This window comes from Diospyros lotus, chromosome 10 (genome assembly GCF_014633365.1).
Source record: "Diospyros lotus cultivar Yz01 chromosome 10, ASM1463336v1, whole genome shotgun sequence".
NCBI lineage: Eukaryota > Viridiplantae > Streptophyta > Magnoliopsida > Ericales > Ebenaceae > Diospyros > Diospyros lotus.
This window is the reverse complement of record NC_068347.1, coordinates 18,352,299-18,376,000: the sequence shown is the minus strand read 5'-3', so window position 1 is coordinate 18,376,000 and position 23,702 is coordinate 18,352,299.

Genomic DNA, 23,702 nt, shown 5'->3' with positions numbered 1-23,702 from the left:
GATCAACCAATCAGGAAGGTGTACCAAAAGCTCGAGCTTTCAGGCAGAATGATCGCGTGGTCTGTTGAACTTTTCGAGTTCGGCATATAGTACCAACCCCATAAATGCATTAAATCACAAGTACTGTCTGACTTTTGTGCTAAATTATCTTCACCTACCATAAGCTCTGATAGTAATCCTTGGGTTTTGTCGGTTGATGGAACTTCAAACATCAAGGGAAGCGAGGCAGGAATAATCTTAGAGGAACTAGATGGGCTTCTGATTGAAAAATCCCTCCGCTTCAACTTCAGGGCGAGTAATAACCAAGCTGAGTATGAAGCCCTCATCACCGGGCTAGGTTTGGCCAAGGAAGTTGGAGCCAGTAAGCTGAACTCAAGGAATGATTCACAGTTAGTGGCTAATCAAGTTAAACGTGAATTTCAGGCAAAAGATCCCCAACTTGACAAGTATCTCGACAAGGTTAGGATCTTATCCAAAGCTTTTAAATTTTTCGACGTTGAGTACATACCAAGGGGGCAAAACTCAAAAGCAGACTTACTCTCAAAGCTCGTAGCACCAAGGCTCCAAGAAACAACCAGTCAGTCATACAAGAAACTTTGAACTCGCTAACTGTTAACTTAGAAGTACATACAAAGATAGACCCCGGCTTCTGGGGAATCCCCATTATTCAGTTCTTAAAGGAATGAGTGCTGCCCAACGACCCAAAGGAGGCCAAGAAGTTAAGAAGGATGGCCAGCCTTTACACCATGATTGGGGATTAGTTGTATAAGAAAAGCTTTACCATACCCCTTCTCAAATGCGTGGATGAAGGGGGTAAGCTACTTACCTTATGGCCGAAGTCCATGAAGGCATTTACAGAAGCCACATCAGAGGCCAGTCCCTAGCAGGAAAAATACTGAGGGCTGGGTACTATTAGCCAACCATTCAGAATGAATGCCTAGAATATGTAAAAAGATGCAAGAAGTGCTAGAAGTATGCAAATGCCCATCACTCCCCATCGGAAGAACTCCACAACCTCGACGTATCTTTGCCCTTCTATACGTGGGGAATTAACCTTTAGACCCTTCCCGCTGGCCCCTGGCCAGCTCAAATTCATTGTGGTGGCCATCAATTACTTTACCAAGTGGATCGAGACTGAGCCCCTAGCAACAATTATAGTAGAGAAAATAAAAAAATTAGTGTGAAAAATGTTATCTGTAGATATGGCCTGCCCGAGTTAATCATCTCTGAGAACGACACTTAATTCACGAACACAAAATTCTAAGAATTTTATAAAGAGCTTGGCATTCATTAGCTCTTCACATTAGTTGAGCATCCCCAGAAAAATAGGCAGGCCAAAGCTGCCAACAAGGTCATCCTCACTAGGCTCAGGAAAAGGTTGGATCAAGTGAATGGGGCATGGTTGGAAGAGCTCCCTGTGGTGCTATGGTCATATCATACCACAATTCAAACATTAACAATGGAGACTCCTTTTAGACTCATTCACGGGTCAGAAGCAATGATTCTGGTGGATGTTGGGGATCTAAGCCCTCGAATGGAGCACTTCTAAGAAGATGCTAATGGAGATAAACAAAGAATCGATCTGGATCTCCTCCGAAAGGTATGAGAACTAGCCCATATCCGAGAACAAGCAGCTAAGCAAAGGGCAGCTCGAAGGTATAACTCTAGGGTCAGCCTCTGGAGTTTTCGAGAAGGAGACTTAGTCTTGAGGAAAGTAGAGATCACGAGACAACAACTCAGAGAAGGAAAACTCAACTACAACTAGGAAGGCCCCTACCAGGTCACTCGCAGCCTTGGCAATGGAGCTTACCACATCACTAAACTCTCAGGACGTCCGCTGCCAAGATCATGGAATGTATCCAACTTATGGAAATACTATAGCAAAGTACCAACCTCATGGTCATCCTTGTGTATTGTTTACAGTTTAAAATTAACTTATGTTGCAGCCTGGCTTTATATTTCTTATATAGATCCAATTTATTCTTTGGTAACGCCATTGTTATTTTAGTTTTGTTATGGGACATGTTACTTGGTTCTACGCCGAGGGCCTCTTGTCAGTAAATTCAAATGTTCCATCACATGACATGTTACTCAATTCAACATAAAGGTCTTCTTATCAATGAAGTCATATGTTTTGTTACATGGGATGTTATTCGATTCTAACCCGAGGGTCTCTTATTAATAAGATCAAATGTTATATTTTTCAGAATTTCACACTAGGTTTCACTCATTAATAAAGTCAAATGATATTTGGTTATACACCAAGCTTCCCTTATTAATGAAAATGGATGCTTAGAGGATTGGTTTTGTTACACTCCTCAGTCGAGCCCTGCTTAGTCAGGCTTGATTAATCCTTCCACCTACGACCGAGTTAGTCCCGGCGGGCAGACCTTAAGTCATCCCAGTTTCCTAAGACAAGCCCTACCCAGTCAGGTTCGGTTAGTCCACCCATTTACGCCCAGGAAAATTCCGGTGGGTGGACCTTGGGTCACCCCGATTTCTTAAGTCGAGCCCTGCCTAGTCAGGCTCAGTCAATCCACCCACCTACGCCTGGGCCAGTCCCGGGTGGCGGATCTCAAGTTATCTTGGTTTCCTAAGCCAAGACCTGCTCAGACATGCTCGGTCAGCCCGAGCTAGTCTCGATAGGTGGACCTTAGGTTATCCTAATTTCCTAAGCCGAGCCCTGCCCAAAAAGGCTTAGTCAGTTCACCCACCTGCACCTTAACCAGTCCCAGCGGGCGGACCCCAGGTTATCAAGGCCTCAATCACCTCATAAACACTTACTTGACCTAACCTTGGAAGAAAAAAAGAGCAACAATGAGTAGATTGTGCACAATCAAATCGGCATGCAAAATCAATCTAGGCTTAGCACTTGCATCGAACAATGCAAAAAATTAAGGAAATACCATTGCATTTCCCAACTCAGCCGTGGAAGAAAACAAAAAGCAATAAAGAGGAAGATTAATGAACAAACAAAGCAAAGAATAAATGAAATATTCTTTATTGATTGAAGTCAAGATTATAAAAGAGTACCAACCTACACTAAAATTTATAAAAACAAAGAGAAGAGTTAGGGTCCAAAAGGCATGGGGGCAGGATCGGTTGCGGGCTCGACAATAACTCTAGTGAACTCGAAGGTAGCCGCAAGCTCACCAGGCTGACCAGTGTCTTCCATAGGCTGGTCCCCCTCGACCCCTAACACCTCCCTTGAAGCCTAGACCTAGCCAAATGGATTGACCAAAGGAAAATCCACAAGCTAACTAACCACCACTTCTTTAAAGGCGCCACAAGACGAGAAGTCAGCCTTAGGGAAAAGCACCTGAGCTTGAGAAAAGGCCTTGGAAAAACCCTCTAGGAATTGATCGATGACCTCATCTTTCAAGCTCTCAAACTTGGCTCACGTCGCGACTACCTAAGTCCTCAACTCGGCAACCTCGAGCTTCACTTGGTCAGTTTAGAGGATGGCGGTGGTAAAGTTGACCGTTAGTTTTGCCACCCTCGCGACCCCTTCCTAGGCAGTGATTTTGGCAGCCAGGGCTTCCTCCCTTAAGACTGCCAGTTCCTCCAAACTACACTCCCACTGCTATTAGTACTTCCTGGAGTGATCATTAGCCCAAACAACCACTTCATCTGCCTTTGTCATCCGCTTTTGCAGCTCATTCATGTCAGCGACCACCTCCCCCTTGCCCACTCCATCACCTCTTCCCGAGTTCGATAGAGTTGCTATGACTGGGACCTAAACTCCAGCTCTAATATCCGGCAGGTATTGGAGAGATGAAGAGATTGCATCTCGGACTACCGGCATAGCCCCGTGACCCCAAGGTTTAGCTCTCTTTTTCGGTCAAACTCAAGAGAGAGGCACTCTTTGACAAAGGCCCCAGGCCTAAACTCCTTGCTTTAGAGGTTCCTCGGATCGGGCTCATTATCGTCTCGACCCCATAAGTTCAGCTTCAACAAGACCTAAGCAAAGCTTGAAGGTTAGTCGATGGCCGAGCTTATTGTTCTAGAGGGCCCAGCCCCCTCCTCCCAAGCAGTCCTTGGCCTCTTCTGTTATAGGAGGGCTTCCTCGATGTCAGCCTATTCCTTAGATCGTCGAGAACTCCTGCCTTTTGAAGAAGTCAGCAGGGAAGATGAAGGAACCGGCATGGGACCCTAGGGAACGATGAGGGCTTTGGATGCTCGAGCGCTCTTCTTGGGAACAGGGGCCTTCTCGACTACCTTGCAAGCCGACCCAAAGTTTGGCTCGGCTCCTCGGCACAACGCTCGTTGCCTTATCTCCTTGGCAGTCATTTTGAGGTTCATCTCACCTAAAACAAAAAATAAGCTAGGTAAGCAATAACAAACAAAGCAACTGGCAGGAATTAGTTGAAAAAGGAAAACATAGCGAAATTGACCCATATAGGCGGCTAGAGTCTCTAGGTTATTCCCGAGTTTGACAAGAGCCGAGTTCTCTAACACTAGCCAATCCAATAGAAGATCCACCATTAGTTGTTCCTCCAGACTCAGAAGCCGGTATTCCACCACTGGCGACTGCTTGATTGTTTAAAAAGAAGGCAAGCACATCTTGCCAAGAGGCTAATTTGAAGTAACCAGCCTTGAAGTTCTTATATGAGCTATCAAAGGCATTCAACAACTTCATTCTTAACAGCCCATTCATAGAGACCCAACTACCCTTGCTGACGCCTTTCGATTGGAAGAATGATAAAAAGACTCATGTGCTCCCTTCTCGACCTAGGAAGGTTGACAACACTTCGAAGGCTCTCACAAATGCCTAGCTATTCGCGTGCAACTGGGTTGGGGCAACACTCAACATTGTCAACACCGAGTTTTGGAACTAGATGAATGGAAGTCAAAGATAAAGACATGTAAAGAACGTCTCATACACAAAGATCGACCCTGAGTCTGCGGCCATGAAAACTCACTCCTCTTCCCCAAAGGGTCGACAGTCAAACAAACCCTTGTCACCAAGGTGTTGTACGAAGAAACGATCTTGGACACATCCTCAATCACCTAGCTATAGTCACCACTTGCTCCAGAAAGCAGGTTTGAAGATAACCCAGTCATAGAAGAAGCACCTACACTATCCCCATGGGATCCAAAGAAAATATAGTCATCAAAAGTCTTTCCCCTTTTTCCTACTTTGATCCATATTTTAACTACCCCGATCGACACACCAAGTCACTCCCTTACGCTTAACTAACAAAGCTCGATGACCAAGGGTCAGGACTCCTTTCCAGGAGCTCTCTTATGACTGTCACAGTATCGATGCCCTTCCCATATTCACTTCCTAGACTCGTCACTTAACACTTGATAAACCAATAAAAAATAACAAAATTGATGCCCCTCCCATATTCGATTGCGCAAAGTTACCTGTGTAAACAAGCAAGTCTAGAAGAAGGCGAAAGGAACCTTGAAGGCAAGAAGAATGCGAGAACTGAGGAAACCAAGATTCAGAAATCGATCGCAAATGCAAAAGTGAGAAGCTGGACAACGGGTTATAGATGCTCTTATATAGATATCGCACGGCGCATCCAACGGCTAGAGATCAAATGTCACCAAACACCACAGAGATCTTGCCACCCATCATGAGCATTAAACGCCTTTGGTTAAAACATTGAAATAACTCCATGTTCGCCCACGACCTTACATCTCCCGAAGTGGGCATCCCAAATTTTTGAAACCTCGAAAAATTCCCTAGAGTCGTTATGCTCGACAACACCAAGTTCGGTCTTAACAAGCTCAATCCTAGGCCAACACAAACTTGAACATGACCATCACCTCGGTCATGTTCCTAGCTCAAATGCTCACCCATGCGAACATTTGATATGGGGGCCTTTGGACCGTACTGATCCATTGGGCCAGCGACCCACAACTTAGCACCGAGCCTGGCCCCAGACTAGATCTTGGCCTAAGAAGCTCCGATAACCTTTCCATCCAAGCCGAGATCCTCGCACCAGTAACATATCCTATCGACTCTGAGCAACTCGCAAGTTGATCCATAACTAGTTGCTAATCTTCATCAAATTTGAGATCCTCAGAGATGGCCCCTATCACTACCGTGTATCTCGGCTTCCTATCCTCCCATGACTGCCGGCGATGCGCAAAGCACCCTCACATCTATATAAACCAACCTAATCACAGGCCAAGCTATGTTCTTTTCCAAGCCCTACCCATACTCTGTTACTTTGAACCCTTACTAACTTGAGCATTGGAGTGCTTACAGATGCCAGCCACCCCTTCCGAATCTCGACACTCCACTGCCACAGTAGCCAATCTTACCAACCCCATTGGACAGGAAGGAACAAAACAATTCCTCATAATGAACAAAAGTTACTTGAATCTAAAAATTTCAAACATACACATTATCTTAACAAACATAAATTAAACAGACATAAATCCTTTAAGAATCGAGCAAGCATTTTAGTTGACCAACAAGTATGCAAACAAAATAGAAAATTTATCAACTTACAGAATTTTGGATTTAAAGAGATATGAGATAAAAATACATTACCTGGGGAGATATATTATTTTCTTCCAAAGCTGAAAGGTTTTAAGTCCCATGGATTGCATATACAATCTATCTAAGAGAGAATACCCAATCATTTGGGTCCTTAAGATTAGTAACCTATTCCTCTACCAAGCACTTATTCTTAACTACCCAAACCATTTTTGGAGCTGGTTTAAGCTCATCCTTGGGAACCCATATCTTTTTTATCCTAAAGGGAATGTTCATTTTCTTTGGACAAAACAATTCCCTATGACAATAAAATTTACAAAAGTTACATTTATAATCAAATTTTATTTTAGATTTTGATTTTACCAATTTTCCAAATTTCTTTGGTTTCTATCAGCATAACCTAAACCAGTTTTATCATAATACCCTTTTTGTGGTTCTAAAATATTATCTAGAATTTTGCTACCTGCAGAGAATTTTGACAAAATTAACTTAGAATATTTTAATTCAATTTCAAGATTTTTATTTTGATCAACAAGAGTTGAATTTTGAGATTGTAAGTTTTTATTTTGTTCAATAAGAGTCGCATTTTAAGATTCTAGACAATTTGTTTGATCCTTAAGAGAAACATTTTCTTTTTTCAGCATTTTTTATCTTATTTCCAGCCTTCTCTAGATCAGCTATAAGTTTTTCACAAAGATTTGAAAGAGCCATCCTATCATCATCCTCGCTATCATTTGAATCATAATTAAAACTAGATAAGGAAGAGTCACTTACCTCAGAATGTTCTTCTGCCAGCAATTTGTCGTTGAATCTTTGCTTGAGGAGAAGTCTTCATCACTCCATGTGACTGTAACTTTCTTTTTCTTGTTATCTTCTCTTTTTGATTTGGAAAACCTATTACTATTACCATCTCTAGAAGATTTTCTAGTACATGTTCTTAATGAATTGTTAGAATCATTTAAATTTAAAGCTTCTACTTCTTTTGATAATATTTCAAATTGAGATTTAAGAAAACTATTATCTATGCCAAGTTTTTCAATTTGAGAAAATAAATCATTAAAAGCAGTTAATAGATTTTCATTTGAAAATAATTTTTCATATTCATTAATCTTATCAATAGTATCACTAATATCGTAAGTGTAAGGAGCTATTACCTTTTCTTCTTGCTTCTCCTCCATTTGATAAACTAGTGAAACTTGAAATTCTTGGAGAGGATCTTCTTCGATATCCCTATGATCAATATCAAAAACCTTACACAAAAGATTAGAACTAGTAGATTTATCTAAAAGAGAATGCACACTCACATCCAAGGATGATTGTGGAATGAAAGTTTTTTTCATGCTATTCTAGAAAATATTTGCATAAGAAGTGATGACACCAAAATCCCCCTTGAATGCCATGGATCACTCTTAGCTGTTAAGTTATAAAAACAAGAGCACCTGATCTGATACAACTTGTGAGAAATAAAAGACACCCAAGAGAGCGGTGAATTGGGTTTTCAAAAACTTTTTTTAATTTTAAGGAATCTTTGGATAAAACAGTTGGAATTTTCAAACTATGAAGACTGATGCTTTAAATACAACCTTGACAGAAAATGATGTGTAAGAAGTGTGAGATAAATTCTATTGTGCCAAAGAAATTGGGGGAAGAAATTAAAAGATTTTAAGCAAAACTCGCGACAGTGAGCTGCAAGCTCGCGGCACACTACCGCAAGCCCCAACAAAGGTGGGTTCGCGACAATGGATGTGCCACAAGCTCGTGGCACACTGCCGCAAGCCCCCACGAGCGGGGCTCGCGACAATATGGTTTGCCGCGAGCTTATGGCTCGCAGCGCACTGCTCAAACCCCAAAGGCTTCCCGGCAACTTGCGACGCCGTACGCCTTCTGGGAAAACCAAGAGCTCCATCCAGCAGAGGCCACGCGTCAGCACCAAGTACCCTTGAAAATCGCACCCTATAAATACCCAATTAGAAGACAGTGAACGGGACTTCCAACTTCGGTAAAATCTAGACACTTTGAATGCACCATTACTGTTTTTCATGAATAGTCATTGGGATTCGAGACTGACTTTGGCATCGGAGGGTCTTCGCGGGGGAAGATTCCCGCGAGCCTTCTAACCCATTTTTTGAGCATTAGCAGGGCCAAATCCTTGCGGCAAACCTAGTGGTGAAGGAAAAAGCTTGAGGTGAACCTAGCGGTAAAGCTAAAAGCTTGCGGCGAGATCTCATGGCGAAGGTAAATCCTTGTGGTGAACCTAGCGGCGAAGGCAAAAGCTTACGACGAAGTTAAAAGCTTGCGGTGAGACCTCGTGGTGGAGGTAAAACCTTGTGGGGAGACCTAGCTGCGAAGGTAGAACCTTGTGGTGAGAGCTAGTGACGAAACCTTGGGGCGAGAGCTAGTACCAAAACCTTGTAGCGAAAGAGCTAGTGGCGAGAGCTAGTGGCGAAATCCTGTGGCGAAAAAGCTAGTGGCAAGCCTTGTGGAAAAATCCTTGCAGCAAGCATCCTAGCGGAAAACTCCCTTGAAGACAACTTTTCTTACGGCAACCTAACCTCACCTTACACCGAACTCGAGTGGACCCCACAACACAAATTTTAATTGTTGTATTTTGGCAACAACAGATTCAATTTAAGAAAACTTACCCTTTTTAAGTTTTAGAAAACTTTTGCTAAAATATTAAAATTGATCTCAAAGATACTGAAAAATAACTTTTGTTGAATGTGAAATGAAAGTACTGAAACTAAAAGAGAATGAACAATAAAGCACACAAGGATTTTATAGTGGTTCTACCCAACTAGCCTAATCCACTCCCCTGCCTCCTCACCAAGGACTTTAACAATCCACTTAGCTTTTGTAGGATCAACTACAACCTTAGCTTTTCACAGGTACAATTGTATCCTCTACTTTTCACAGGCTCAGCAGTAACCAAATACAACGATTTTTAAAAGCTCAACCGCAACCACTACCTTTTAAAGGATCAGGCGTAACCTCTTGCCTTTTAGGGATCAAGCATAATCTCAATAAGATAGAAAAATGTTTACAATATGGAACACTTAGAGAAGCTCTTACAAGATAGAGTACAAATTACAAGTTTCGCTTCTCACAAAGAAAAGAAAGTTAGAAAGAATATGAAGATAATAAGCACTCCTTCTCTCTTTTTCTAATTAAAGATGTAAGCTTAAAGAATTTCTTTGGCTCAAAATAGTAGAAAGAATTCCAAAACTAGTAACCTTGATTTTCATCTTCATCTCTTTTTATAGTTTCTATCAAATAGAAGATATCTGCAAGGACATCCTTCTTTTTTCCATAAAAAATCATTAGAATATTCAAATATCAAGACAAATGATCGAGAAAAAATTTAGAGCCTTTTTGAAGCCTTGATGGTCCAAATTGTGCATTAAAGCACTTGCAACGGCTAGTTTAATAGCATTCACTCGAGTAGTATCCAAACATACCGGTTATACTTAATACCTTACTCGACTATCATTCAAACAACATATATTGTTTTGAATAACATCAAAACAACTTTTAAGATATCATAAACATTAAGCTTAAATATAAAACTCAATTTTCTCATGAACATCTAAATACCATAAACCTTAAGCTCAAACATATAGGATGCTTAAAACTCAAGTGACGTTTGTGAAAGTTGGTTAACACTAACTTTTCAATCACACTCACTTGATTACATAGGAAGCTTTGAAGAGCTAAGATAATGAGATATTCTCATCTCATGAAATTTCACTAGATTGTTAAAAGATAATAAGTTGAGAACACTAAATGTTACTCAACTAAAAAATATTCTTTTCAAGAAAAGATAATTTTACTTAGCACTACATGACAAATTCAATAAAAACCTAATTACCCATCCATACGCACAAGTCAACTAATTCACTTGTTACTCAACTGATATAGAACATTGCAACTATGTTGAGCACAATATATGTTACTCAACAACAAAACACAACTTTTAACACAAAGATCTATCACAAATATTTCACAATTACTTAATGAGTCATACTCACACAAAATATTCATAAGTCAAGCAACTTACATTTACTTGATTGAGATAAAACACAAAACACATTTTATGTTATTCCATCATTAAAACACAACCTCTAATAACCAAGCAAAACAAGAACACATATAGCATGAACAAAGACATATCTATGATATCTATCTGTAAACCCAAATATTTGAAACATCATTCTCTTATACTATTATTGCATATTTTGAGTAATTCTTGAAAGATGTAAACCTTAGAATTCTATTACTCAAATGCATTCAATCTAAACATGAGCAATATTAGGAAGTATTACTTGGAATACATACATCATTTTTAGATTCTTTAAGATAACACCACTTAAATGCATCTACATACTTACTCAAGTAAATAACCATCATTCGACTACAAGTCTAAGAAGAAACATTTTCAACAACTTAACCAAATATTGTTTGAAATCACAATCCTATATTCAACTAATAAAATCTCAAATGTTCTTACATTAAATTTCATAACATTGAGAGCCTTAAGAAAATGGTATTAAATAACACATATATAACTTAGGCCTTGAGAGATATAACTTAGAATCACTTTCCTAAACATATATATATATGCTTTTACTTAAGAACAAAGATAATGGATATTCAACACACATTGCTCCTAGATTTAAGAGATGCTTTCACATATTTGAGTACTTAAGATTTTTCTAATCTTAAACTTACTCTAAGTGTCATGAGGATATATGACATTTATCCATGATACTTGTATTACCCCGAGAGCCCAAAGTTAGGTCTAAGAAGGGACTCTAAAGAAGCTAATATATATATCGATGATAGTAAGGAAGGAAACAACACCAGCTGGATACCTTTTGTAACAACTCATTAATGGGTCTAGGATATGTGATATTTCAAGTTGTATTTTTATTTAAATTTTGGGCATGATAAAAATTTCAAATAGCATTAATTTTGAGAATGAGAATGAGTTCATGGGCTTACATTATGAATGGGTTTAGATGCAAATGAGATTATTGGGTCAATGTGTTGGGCCATGGATTTGGCCTCGGCATGGGATGAAACCCAATTGAGAAATGAGATTTGAAAATTTTTAAAGAAAATCATAATAAATTAAAATGGTCAGCAAATGCCAATACTACCCTTGGTCTTCCTTGGGCCATCGTTGGAAGGGAAGGGTAGTCAGGTCATTTTGACCTAGTTGCAGGTGCAGACTGTGCATTTTCCCCTCTTTGTGTTTCATCTGCAACTGTGACCCCTGTTCTCTCTTTTACGTATTTTCTTTCTTCTTTTTTAGCTTATTCTCCCTATTTATTCTCCTTCCTCCTAGCTTCTTGTGTCTGTCTTAACTAATAGGAGCTTCAAGAAAAGAGGGTTCTTCTGCATCACAAGTCATCAGACAAATTCTTTTTGTATTTTTTGACTCAAGAACATAAGAGCTTTTCGTTTAGTTTCTCTACTCTACGTTCACCGTATGTATATATATATATATACATATAAATAATGTGTCCTACTTTGTGGAGTTTTGCCTGCCTCACACACGCGCGCGCGCACACACATATATAACTTGTATAAAATCTTATCATTTTGTGAGTTTCTATGATGTCTCGAAAGGGGATTCATTCATTCCCAAATATGTTTGTGAATGGCATTTTATTGGGTAAGAGAAGATACAAAGTTCTTACTTGTTTGTATCTGCGTAAGATTTACTTCTATGATTGTATCCGAATGTACAACCAGATATTCGAATACAAGACACACACACACACACATATATATATATATCTAAACCCATCCAAATACACCATATCATATTCGAACATAAGACACAAAGAAAATAGTCTCATCCGGATGTACCCTCCCATATCTGAATAAGAGACCCATATATATATGTAGCCATCTAAATGCACTCTCTCATATTCGAATATCACCATGATGTAGCTTAATACATATATGAATGATTCTTGGCCATTCGAATACCTCTTGCAGAATATATATGTTACACATCTAAATACCACCCTTAAGCCCTAAATGCGATATCCGAATAACCCCCAAAAGCCCACCTGATTCGAATACCCAAGGCACCATATCCAGATAAATCACAATAGCAACAAATTCGAGCCCAATTTTGACCTTGATGAAGCCAGAATATCTCAAAACTCAAAACATGAAAGTTGTATATAATTTTATTGTTGTTTCGTATCATCTTGAATCATCTCAATCGAAGCTCAGATGAGAGATTTATGCCCTAATTACCAAATGATGTTGAAACTACCCAGAATAGCCTCATCCAAATGAGCTCCCCCCACATCCTGATGAATTTCATGTAAGTTGATCAAATTATACATATTTTCACCTAACATTTGGATGTTATAGTGCCCTCATCCGAATGAATTTCCCTATTGATTAGTGGTTAATTTTGTAAAAATTTTGTTATAATTATACCCTTCTTTTGATCTTAAAAATGGCTTAAATTAGATATTAATATATATTTTATGGTTATATGCAAGTTTAAATTGAAAGATGAATGAAATGAAGTTCTAAAGTAAATAATAATAATAATATATAAAATTATATATAATACATATACATCATTATATGTATGCATGTAATATATATATAATATAATCTAATATATATATATATGTGCCATGTGTAATACATATATATAATATATAATTTATTAATAATATTAAATTATTTTTTTTGTAGCCATGAAGACTTCAAGTCCATGAAGACTTCAAGTCCAAGAAGAATTCAAGTCCATGAAGAAATCAAGCCCATGAAAAATTAAACCCATGAAGAAATCAAGCCCATGAAAAATTAAAGTCCATGAAGAATTCAAACCCATGAAGAATTAAGGCACAATTTGAGCAACCCATGGAAGATATTATTTGGAGAAGGCCCAAGGATTATTTTTAATCCTAATGAAGATTAAAAACCAATTTATAGAAATCTATTTTTATTTTTTTTATGTGAGAGCTTTATTAGGTGTGTTTTTTAGCTAAAATCCATTTAACTATTAGGTTGATATTATAGCTAAAATCTATTTAACTTTATGAGTGCTTTATTAGGTATGTATTTTAGCTAAAATCCATTTAATATTAGGTGTGTATTATAGCTAAAATCCATTTAACTTTAAGTGTGTGAGTTCCCATTAGATATAATTATGTCTAATTGAATAATTGAAATTGTGTGGTTTGTATTGCATCTTGTGGCCTATAAATAGCTCACTTGATTGTATTTGTAAGTGTGATTATTATTCTTGAATCAAAATTTAGTTGTTTCCTTATAATTCTCTCTTTGAGAATTGTTCTTGTTCTTTCCCTTTTCTTTAGTATTCTCTCTTGTGATCTTACTTCCTTCCTTTCTTCTTTTAAATTCTTATGCCATTTATTATTACTTTATTATTCACCGCCTAAATAGCCGGTTAATTTGTGCCTTTAAATTTCTGCAATTTTAATTCTTGTCATTTAATTATCCACCGCCTAAATGGCCGGTTAGTTTCTGCTATTTTAATTCTTGTCATTTAAATTCTGTTATTTAAATTACGTCGTTTAAATTCATATCAATTAACTTTTAAATGGAAATGAATAGCTAAATCTAATCTTGGGTTAAGGCAAGGACAGTGTCCAACGCCAATGATTCCCAAAGAAAGTTGCGCTTTAAATGAGTAACATTAATTTAAATTTCAGTATGAGTGTATTAATTATTGAAAAATCACTAGGTTTGGATTGGAGCGTAAGCCTAACTTAGAGCTTTCATGCCATGTATGAGAGTTACTAGAACTGGAAACGCTATCATACCCAAACCCGGATGATTACTTTAGTTGTTTTGTATATTAATTGTAATTGGATTTATGGTAGTTGCTTAAATTAGAATCCCGCATATCATGTATGGGGATTGCTTAAACTAGAACTATCATCATCTCTAATTGCATTTAATAACAATCCCTCATATTTGAAATTAAATTAATGTTGCTAATCTTTTATGCTAAAATTTGGGAATCAACGGATTGGTACTGAAATTGTCTTAACTCAAGCACTATCCAAATTTATATTTTTACTTTTAATGTTTATTTCAATTTCTGCCTTACTTTATTTTCTAGTATCTGTTGTCTAAAAAAAAATCCTTAAAAAACCTTGTTGCCAATTTGTCCAAATGCGTGTGCGTGTGTGTGACATTCTTTTTATTTTGCCATAAATAAATCTCTCAGTGGACGACCTGGACTCATTCAGAAAATATAAATATAAATTTGGACTACAACTGTACTCGTACACTGACGAGTATAAACCTCTCATCTAAATAAAGAAAAAATATAAAAATTTTATTGTGTTTTGTTTTGTGTTTTAATTGCAGGGTGGGAGTGCAGTCAAATTTTGGCGCCGTTACCGGGAAGATTTAGGCAAAAATAAAAAGAACAAAAAAAAATAAAAATAAAAAAAATAAATAAATAAGCATCTCCTGATAAAATCGGTAATTCTGTTTCTCTTTTACTTTATTTTTGTTTGTGCATTGTATATGAGACTGAGATCAGGTAGAATTCTTAAACAGCATTTTCATATCATTTTGATTCTTTACTTGCAATTTGTTTGTCAACTTTACACTCATGTCTCAATACTACTACAATCTGTCTGCACAAGATACTTATCATGATGAAAATAATCATTTTGAATCTGATTTGTCTAAACCTCTTAAGGATTATCTATACCCTCCTAGGAAAACCACTTTTAATTTGCAACCAGACACTATCCATTTGTTACCCACTTACCATGAAATTGAGGTTTGGTGTGTTGTGTGTGAAACTTCAACTCATTCGACGGATGACTGCCCTATAATACCTGCTTTTAAGGAGGTATTGTATGGTCAATCCAATTATACACACACACACAACTATGAGGGAATGTATTACCAGAACTATGAGGAAAACTACCATTCGGACTTTGATGCATATCACCTTAATTCACACTTTCATCCAAATTTCTCATGGGAAAATGATTTTGTAGCCCAACCACATGAGCACTTCCTTTCCCAGCCTCAATCATTTCAAACGAATGAAGGGTCTACATTCGATGCATATCAACCCCCTCATGGGAGTTCATTAGAAGATACCTTCAATCTACTTATGCAAGGCCAAATGGAAATTTTTACACAAATGTCCAAATGTCAAGAACATACCATTAGAGTTACAAAGGACATTAGGAACCAATTGACATAGTTAACACAGACTTTGAGCATGTCAGAGCCTGTCCATCCCAACTCACTCCAAATCCCATTAATAAAACCCATCATCAAAAGTGAAAGTCAAGAGCAGGACATAGGAGTGACTGTCTTAAGGAATGGAGAAATAATTAAGAAACTTGATGCCCCTGGGACAGTACACCCTTGGTGCAAGAAGAGAGAGTGGTTGATCATAGTGAGGTAGATGTCAATGAAGCCTTGGAGGAAGAAAAAGACCAAAATGATGTGAGAAAAGAAGAAACCTGGGAGGAAGAAGAAGATAAAATCCGAGAGCCAAAATATGAAGATGTCATAAGTTTATCCACATTTAAGCCTAAATTTCTATCTTTTAGGCTAGTCGATATTATTGGGGATCAAATTAAACTAAACATGTGTAAGGTGTTTATGCAAATTAATGTATCGTACTCTGATGTAATAAAACCAACACCGCCAGATGATATATTTTCAAAATATGTATGTGCATTCATGAGAAAAATCAATTTACATAATTTTGAAAATAACTTTAAAAGTGGTGTAGTGAATGGGAGATATTATACGATTAGGTGGGCAACCACTCATTTGACCCTTAACTGAGAAAAAAAAAAGAATAAAATAAAAATATAATAAATTTTTTTTTAAAGAAGTATATATACACATATAAGTTGTTTTTTTTCTGCATTACTTAAATAGTGTTTCTCTGTGTGCAGTCTAAATAAAATTCTGGCATACGAGTTCATGCATTGAAGACCGCCAAGTATGCCTATCTTTTATCCATTTATTGCCAATTGAGGATAATGCGCAATTCAAGTTGAGGGGTAAGGTGTACTCAAGAATTGATTTATTGGTGTTTGAAATTGATCCGTTGTGCAAATAATTTTGGTTGACTTGATAATATTGTCTTGTGTGGTATATATGATTTTATAGGGCCCCTAAATAATAATAATAATAATAATAATAATAATAATAAAATTTAAAAATTTAAAAAAATAGAGAGAAGAGGGAGACAGAATTGTCGCTGGTAGTAGTCATTTTTCTCGGGCAATGCAATCACATTGCCCTAAAGAAAGAGGCACACTGCCAAATGTTGAAAAAGGAGGCGTAGCATTGAAAAAAAAGGCACACTGCCAAATGTTGAAAAATGAGATGCTAGAGGACGCCAAACCTGACGGTGCAATTAATGGCTGATCGGGGCTGTCGAACACCGATAGATTAGATGAATGATGATTCGGATTTGCAATAGGGGTGCAACCGAAAGTCGTCTCCCAACGAACCTCAAACGGATCTGTCAAAACAAGGCTAAACGGGGGGAAAGTTTTTGATGAAAAACAGAAAACAAAATAAGCAAGAACACAATAAATCGAGATGCAATCAGTTGCAAACCAACCTTATATCCCAGTTTTCATCGCCTTCTCAATAAACAATTTGTTTAGTTTTAATCCTCAAATCGAAAATCAGAAAAATCCTTTAACAACCGCCAAAGATTGGAAAGAAAACCAATAAACAGATTTCAGAAACCTCTTACTTCAATCTATCAGTTTTGATTCCCCTTATTGCACAGATTCGAGACTGATTGAAAAACCATCCAAACAGGTTGTTCTTGCTTCCAGTTAAAGCCTCAACCGAGCACAAAAACCTTGGATTCTCAAACAAAGACAATGCATGCATTCATCCAACCGGTATCAACACATATACAGATTTAAGAGAGAACAGAAACAAGAGAACAATAAAGTTAAAACTAAAAAAATAGATTTCCATTAAGACCAAAGACTCAAACCGGGAACAAGGATGGTATTGCAACTGATTACAGAATCCTTAGCCTTCCATCTTGACAAGAACAATGGAGAGAGGGAAAGTTGGCTACTGTTCACGCCCTTCAAAAGAATACTCCCTTTTTTAATGGCCTCTTAAGGTGCTTAAGTAGAGCTTAAGGAGGAAACCCTAGGTTACTGCAACTTCACAGCCGATTTCGGATAGGTTAAAGTGCGTTCTGGGCTTTGGCCTCTTCATAAGAATTGTAGATAAGAAAGATTAGATGAATTTTGGCTTTTGAATCACTTGATTTGGATATTGGAAGCCCAAGATATGGCCTTTTAAAGAATCGGCATCTGTGTAGCTTTCCTAATTTGACCCAACTTTCTAGTCCCGACTTTGAAGTGCTGTTTGAAGGCCCAAACGAACTCGGATTTGGACAAACCATACCATTCCAGAAATCCCTAGAAGTCCTCTACAGTATCTCTGAAGACATCATCTTCATTCTGGAATTTTATCTTGGCCAAAATACTAAAGGAAGTGCAGGAGGTTAAATTTGCTAAAATTGCCTTTACTTCTCTATCTCCAATTTCCAAGATATCTCATTGCCATCAAGACGTCTCATGCCCCATCTCATGCTCCCATAGACCTAAACCTGGAAAAATAAAGTAAAATAGTGTGAAGCCCAATTCCTATAAAATAAAATGAAATAAAATCAAGATGAATAAAATGACACAACTAATGTGCAAAAAGACTAAATATGAGGGCTAAATAATATGAAAATATGTGCTCTATCAATGGCATACCTCTAGCCGTGTGTAGAATAGTGATGCCCATTGCTCTATAAGAGACTCCATATCTGTATGAGGCAAGTCACCCCTCTTGAGCTCAATCTTCTCTTCTTTGTGTTATTCTCCGATCAGGTACTCTCATCCCTTTTGTAAAGTTTATAGTTCTTTACTTTCTTCTTAGTATAATTTTTTAAAAAAAAAAATGGATCTTTATCTCTCAAAAATTCACAAGTATTATCCATCTCTCTCGCAGAATGATTTGAAAAACATTTATGCTGCTAGGTGTGAAAGACTTAGGCTGTTGATGCGTAATAACATCCCTGAAGATATTCGTTAGCTGATCGAAGCAAAAGTTCGATTAGCTGGTGAAACTTCACCTAGTTTTAAGCATTTTTCAGGCTTAGAGAAGAGTAGTTTTGCGAAGAAAAGAAGAGCGAAAAGAGTGAATGGTTGTTACAAATGTACTCGATGGACCTGTAACACACGATGCAAATCTGTGGGGTTTACGTCCATAAATCGAGAAGATAAAATTAGTTTCATAAAGGATGGACTGAGTAAGGAGTCTTTGGATGATATCCGATTGACCCTTGAGACGCATCCATGTGGAATAGTGCAAAGAGAACTTCTTGTTTTATGGACCCAGTTCAGAAGTGACCACCAACGTTATAGTCTTGGGAATCTGACTAAAAACGACACTGTTTGCCAATTTATAAAAAAATTAGATGGGAAGCCTATCCCCACTTCATAGAAAGTGTTTAATCCGTTTTTGGACGTAAAACCAGAGGAAGATGTGAGCCACAATCACAACTACTTATACATATGCATGATTTTTGTTTGTATTTATTTCTTGTTAAATTGTTGTATAGCTACTTTTGATCACCAAACTTCTTTTCAGGACATACAAAAGGAACAAACATGGAAGGCCAGTTAGTTCGTCGAATCAATACCATATGCGTACTTTGTGGCTCTCAACTTGGGAGCGATATTTGTTACGCACTTGCAACGAGCGAACTTGGTAAAGAACTAGGAGAGAAAAAAATTAATTTGGTATATGGAGGGGGAAGTCGTGGATTAAATGGTTATGTTTCACAAGCTGTACATCTTGGAAATTCATCTGTGGTAGGTGTAATGCCAATCCCTTTAGCTGAACCACATATTTCTGGGATTACACGCGGTCAACTTATAGAAACGACTTCTATGTCTGAGCACATGGCTTGTAAGATTTATCAGTCAGATGCCTTCATTGCATTACCGAGAGGTTTTGGAACACTTGAAGAAATCTTTTGTATAATCTCCTGGGCCAAGAGTAATCTCCATACCAAACCTATTGGACTTTTAAATGTTAACCATTTTTTCGATGGGTTACTCTCTTTTCTTGATCAGGCTGTGGACCAACAGTTCATTTCTCGTTCAGCAAGAAAGATTCTTATTTCTGCATCCACCATTGATAAGCTGCTAGAGAAATTACACGCTTATGTTCCACAGTATGATCCTCATGAGCCTCGGATAAACTGGTCTAAGGCAATTAGTAACAAGCGCCAAAGGGGTTCGATTAATTTAGATTTATCACTGTGAGAAATGCTCTTTATTAAGATGGCTGAGTAAGGAGTACTTTTTGTACTCTTGAGACGCATCTAATTATTGTACAACTTGCAGGATTTTTCTTGGTTGTGTTCTTAAAAAAAAAAAAAATTGTGGAATGTTGTTAGCAAAGTCTTTGATAAGATGGCTGAGTAAGGAGTACTTTTTGTACTCTTGAGACGCATTTTGCTTATCTTATGACTTGCATGAAATTTTTATTTTGGTGTGAAAATATAAATATATATCTATATGGTATGCTCATTTGTTGTTTAAGTTTTAGCAGTTCATAGCAAAATGGACTTGTGGAGTTACAGGTATTCCTAACAACCCTAATTTATTACTGCAATTCAAGTTGGGGGGTGTAAGGTCTAGTTATGAATTATCTAGTTCATATTTAACTGTGAGTTTGCTATTGCTAGTTTGTAGTCTTGTGTGAATTGATTATCTTTTTTTGCTCTTATTAAAAAAAAAATTGTGTTTTAAATAACGCTATTCCTAAAGTTTTGAAGTTATGCACTGATAGCCGGTTAAGTTTGCAATACGAAACATGAATGCATTGATTTCTTATTTGAAAACGTATGTGCATTAGAATAAGTAATTTGCATTCATCAGGGATTCAAAATTTAAAAATTGGTTATCGGTCATAAAGTCAAAGGTAACAGTAATTAGCTGATTAGTACACTGTATGATCCCTCAACAGAAGTGGAGACTATTACCCAAGTGAGTGTTTGAGCCTAATAACCGTTAATTCTAAGTGAAATAACACTTACTCTAAATGTGCTTTATTGTTTATCTTATCTTTTCAATGGCTTCAAAACATCAATTTGCTTTGAATGTCTAGTATGATAGCGGATAAGTTTGACTGGTTTCAAACTCTGAATTAGATGACTGAGTAACATTGTTTTGTAGAAGCATGATAGAGGGATCAATTTCTTTCATTTTGGGCCTACTAACTTTTTTTTCTTTCTTTACCTTAACCTCACTTGCTATCCCATTTGAGCCATTTGTAGTACAATTTCTTTCGTTACCCTCGTTTAACCCATAACCATATGAATTTTATCCAACCTGGTGTGATTTTGGGAATTAATCTGTCTTTCTATCTTCATATTTAAAGAAAAAAAAAGAAAAAAAAAAAGAAGAAGAAAAAATAAGAAAAAAAAGTGAAAAAAAGAGGGCAAATTCTCTTAACTATTCAGCATAACTGTTTCAAAATAAATGCTAAAAAAAAAAAAAATCCCAACACACCCTTTGCACACTCTACCTTTTCTTTGACAACCCGTATTACCTTATAGCCCCATTACAACCCAGTCTGGTCCCTTTTGATGCTATAAATCATGTGATCTCAGAATTCGAGTTTGGAGTAGGAAATCATGTTTAAATTCAGAAGTTACTCATCTAGAGCATTATTCCAATCATGAAGCTATGTCAATTTCCTTGTTCTTTCATGAAAATAAGTTTCTTGTATTTGGGATGACACCGAGTTTTGAACTTGTTCTGCATTTACTCTTATAACGGTGCACCCCCTTGTGTGTACACCTGAGGAATCCTTTTTTATTGGAGAGAAAATTCATAGTGAGATTTGAAGTCAAAATTTCGAGGGAGTAAGTCTTTGTGTTGGTTATCCTAATTGCTATTCCTGAGATTGTATGACCTTTAACCGAAAATCTGATTTAGAATGCTAAATTATTTATTCAATTTTATGCATTTCGGTTTCGAATTTAAAATTTTTACATTCATACAGTTATTAAAGCTTGGCATGTGTATAGTCTGATTGCTAAGGGACTAGCAATGTTTAAGTTGGGGGTATGATTAGTGGTTAATTTTGTAAAAATTTTGTTATAATTATACCCTTCTTTTGATATTAAAAATGGCTTAAATTAGATATTAATATATATTTTATGGTTATATGCAAGTTTAAATTGAAAGATGAATGAAATGAAGTTCTAAAGTAAATAATAATAATATATAAAATTATATATAATACATATACATCATTATATGCATGCATGTAATATATATATATATAATATAATCTAATATATATATATGTGCCATGTGTAATACATATATATAATATATAATTTATTAATAATATTAAATTATTTTTTTTGTAGCCATGAAGACTTTAAGTCCATGAAGAATTCAAGTCCATTAAGAATTCAAGCCCATGAAGAAATCAAGCCCATGAAAAATTAAACCCATGAAGAAATCAAGCCCATGAAAAATTAAAGTCCATGAAGAATTCAAGCCCATGAAGAATTAAGGCCCAATTTGAGCAACCCATGGAAGATATTATTTGGAGAAGGCCCAAGGATTATTTTTAATCCTAATGAAGATTAAAAACCAATTTATAGAAATTTATTTTTATTTTTTTTATGTGAGAGCTTTATTAGGTGTGTTTTTTAGCTAAAATCCATTTAACTATTAGGTGGATATTATAGCTAAAATCTATTTAACTTTATGAGTGCTTTATTAGGTATGTATTTTAGCTAAAATCCATTTAATATTAGGTGTGTATTATAGCTAAAATCCATTTAACTTTAAGTGTGTGAGTGCCCATTAGATATAATTATGTCTAATTGAATAATTGAAATTGTGTGGTTTGTATTGCATCTTGTGGCCTATAAATAGCTCACTTGATTGTATTTGTAAGTGTGATTATTATTCTTGAATCAAAATTTAGTTGTTTCTTTATAATTCTCTCTTTGAGAATTGTTCTTGTTCTTTCCCTTTTCTTTAGTATTCTCTCTTGTGATCTTACTTCCTTCCTTTCTTCTTTTAAATTCTTATGCCATTTATTATTACTTTATTATTCACCGCCTAAATAGCCGGTTAATTTGTGCCTTTAAATTTCTGCAATTTTAATTCTTGTCATTTAATTATCCACCGCCTAAATGGCCGGTTAGTTTCTGCTATTTTAATTCTTGTCATTTAAATTCTGTTATTTAAATTACGTCGTTTAAATTCATATCAATTAACTTTTAAATGGAAATGAGTAGCTAAATCTAATCTTGGGTTAAGGCAAGAACAGTGTCCAACGCTAATGATTCCCAAAGAAAGTTGCGCTTTAAATGAGTAACATTAATTTAAATTTCAATATGAGTATATTAATTATTAAAAAATCACTAGGTTTGGATTGGAGCGTAAGCCTAACTTAGAGCTTTCATGCCATGTATGAGAGTTACTAGAACTGGAAACGCTATCATACCCAAACCCGGATGATTACTTTAGTTGTTTTGTATATTAATTGTAATTGGATTTATGGTAGTTGCTTAAATTAGAATCCCGCATATCATGTATGGGGATTGCTTAAACTAGAACTATCATCATCTCTAATTGCATTTAATAACAAACCCTCATATTTGAAATTAAATTAATGTTGCTAATCTTTTATGCTAAAATTTGGGAATCAACGGGTTGGTACTGAAATTGTCTTAACTCAAGCACTATCCAAATTCATATTTTTACGTTTAATGTTTATTTCAATTTCTGCCTTACTTTATTTTCTAATATCTGTTGTCTAAAAAAAAACCCTTAAAAAACCCTATTGCCAATTTGTCCAAATGCGTGTGCGTGTGTGTGACATTCTTTTTATTTTTCCATAAATAAATCTCTCAGTGGATGAACTGGACTCATTCAGAAAATATAAATATAAATTTGGACTACAACTGTACTCGTACACTGACGAGTATAAACCTCTCACCTAAATAAAGAAAAAAATATAAAATTTTTATTATGTTTTGTTTTGTGTTTTAATTGCAGGGTGGGAGTGCAGTCACCTATCATCAGAATGTGCCATTCAAATTCGTGATTTACTGTAGCGGATATGACCATGCTTCATTCTTTGAGGTATATCTCTCTGTGATGATATCCGATTTAAGATCCGTTTG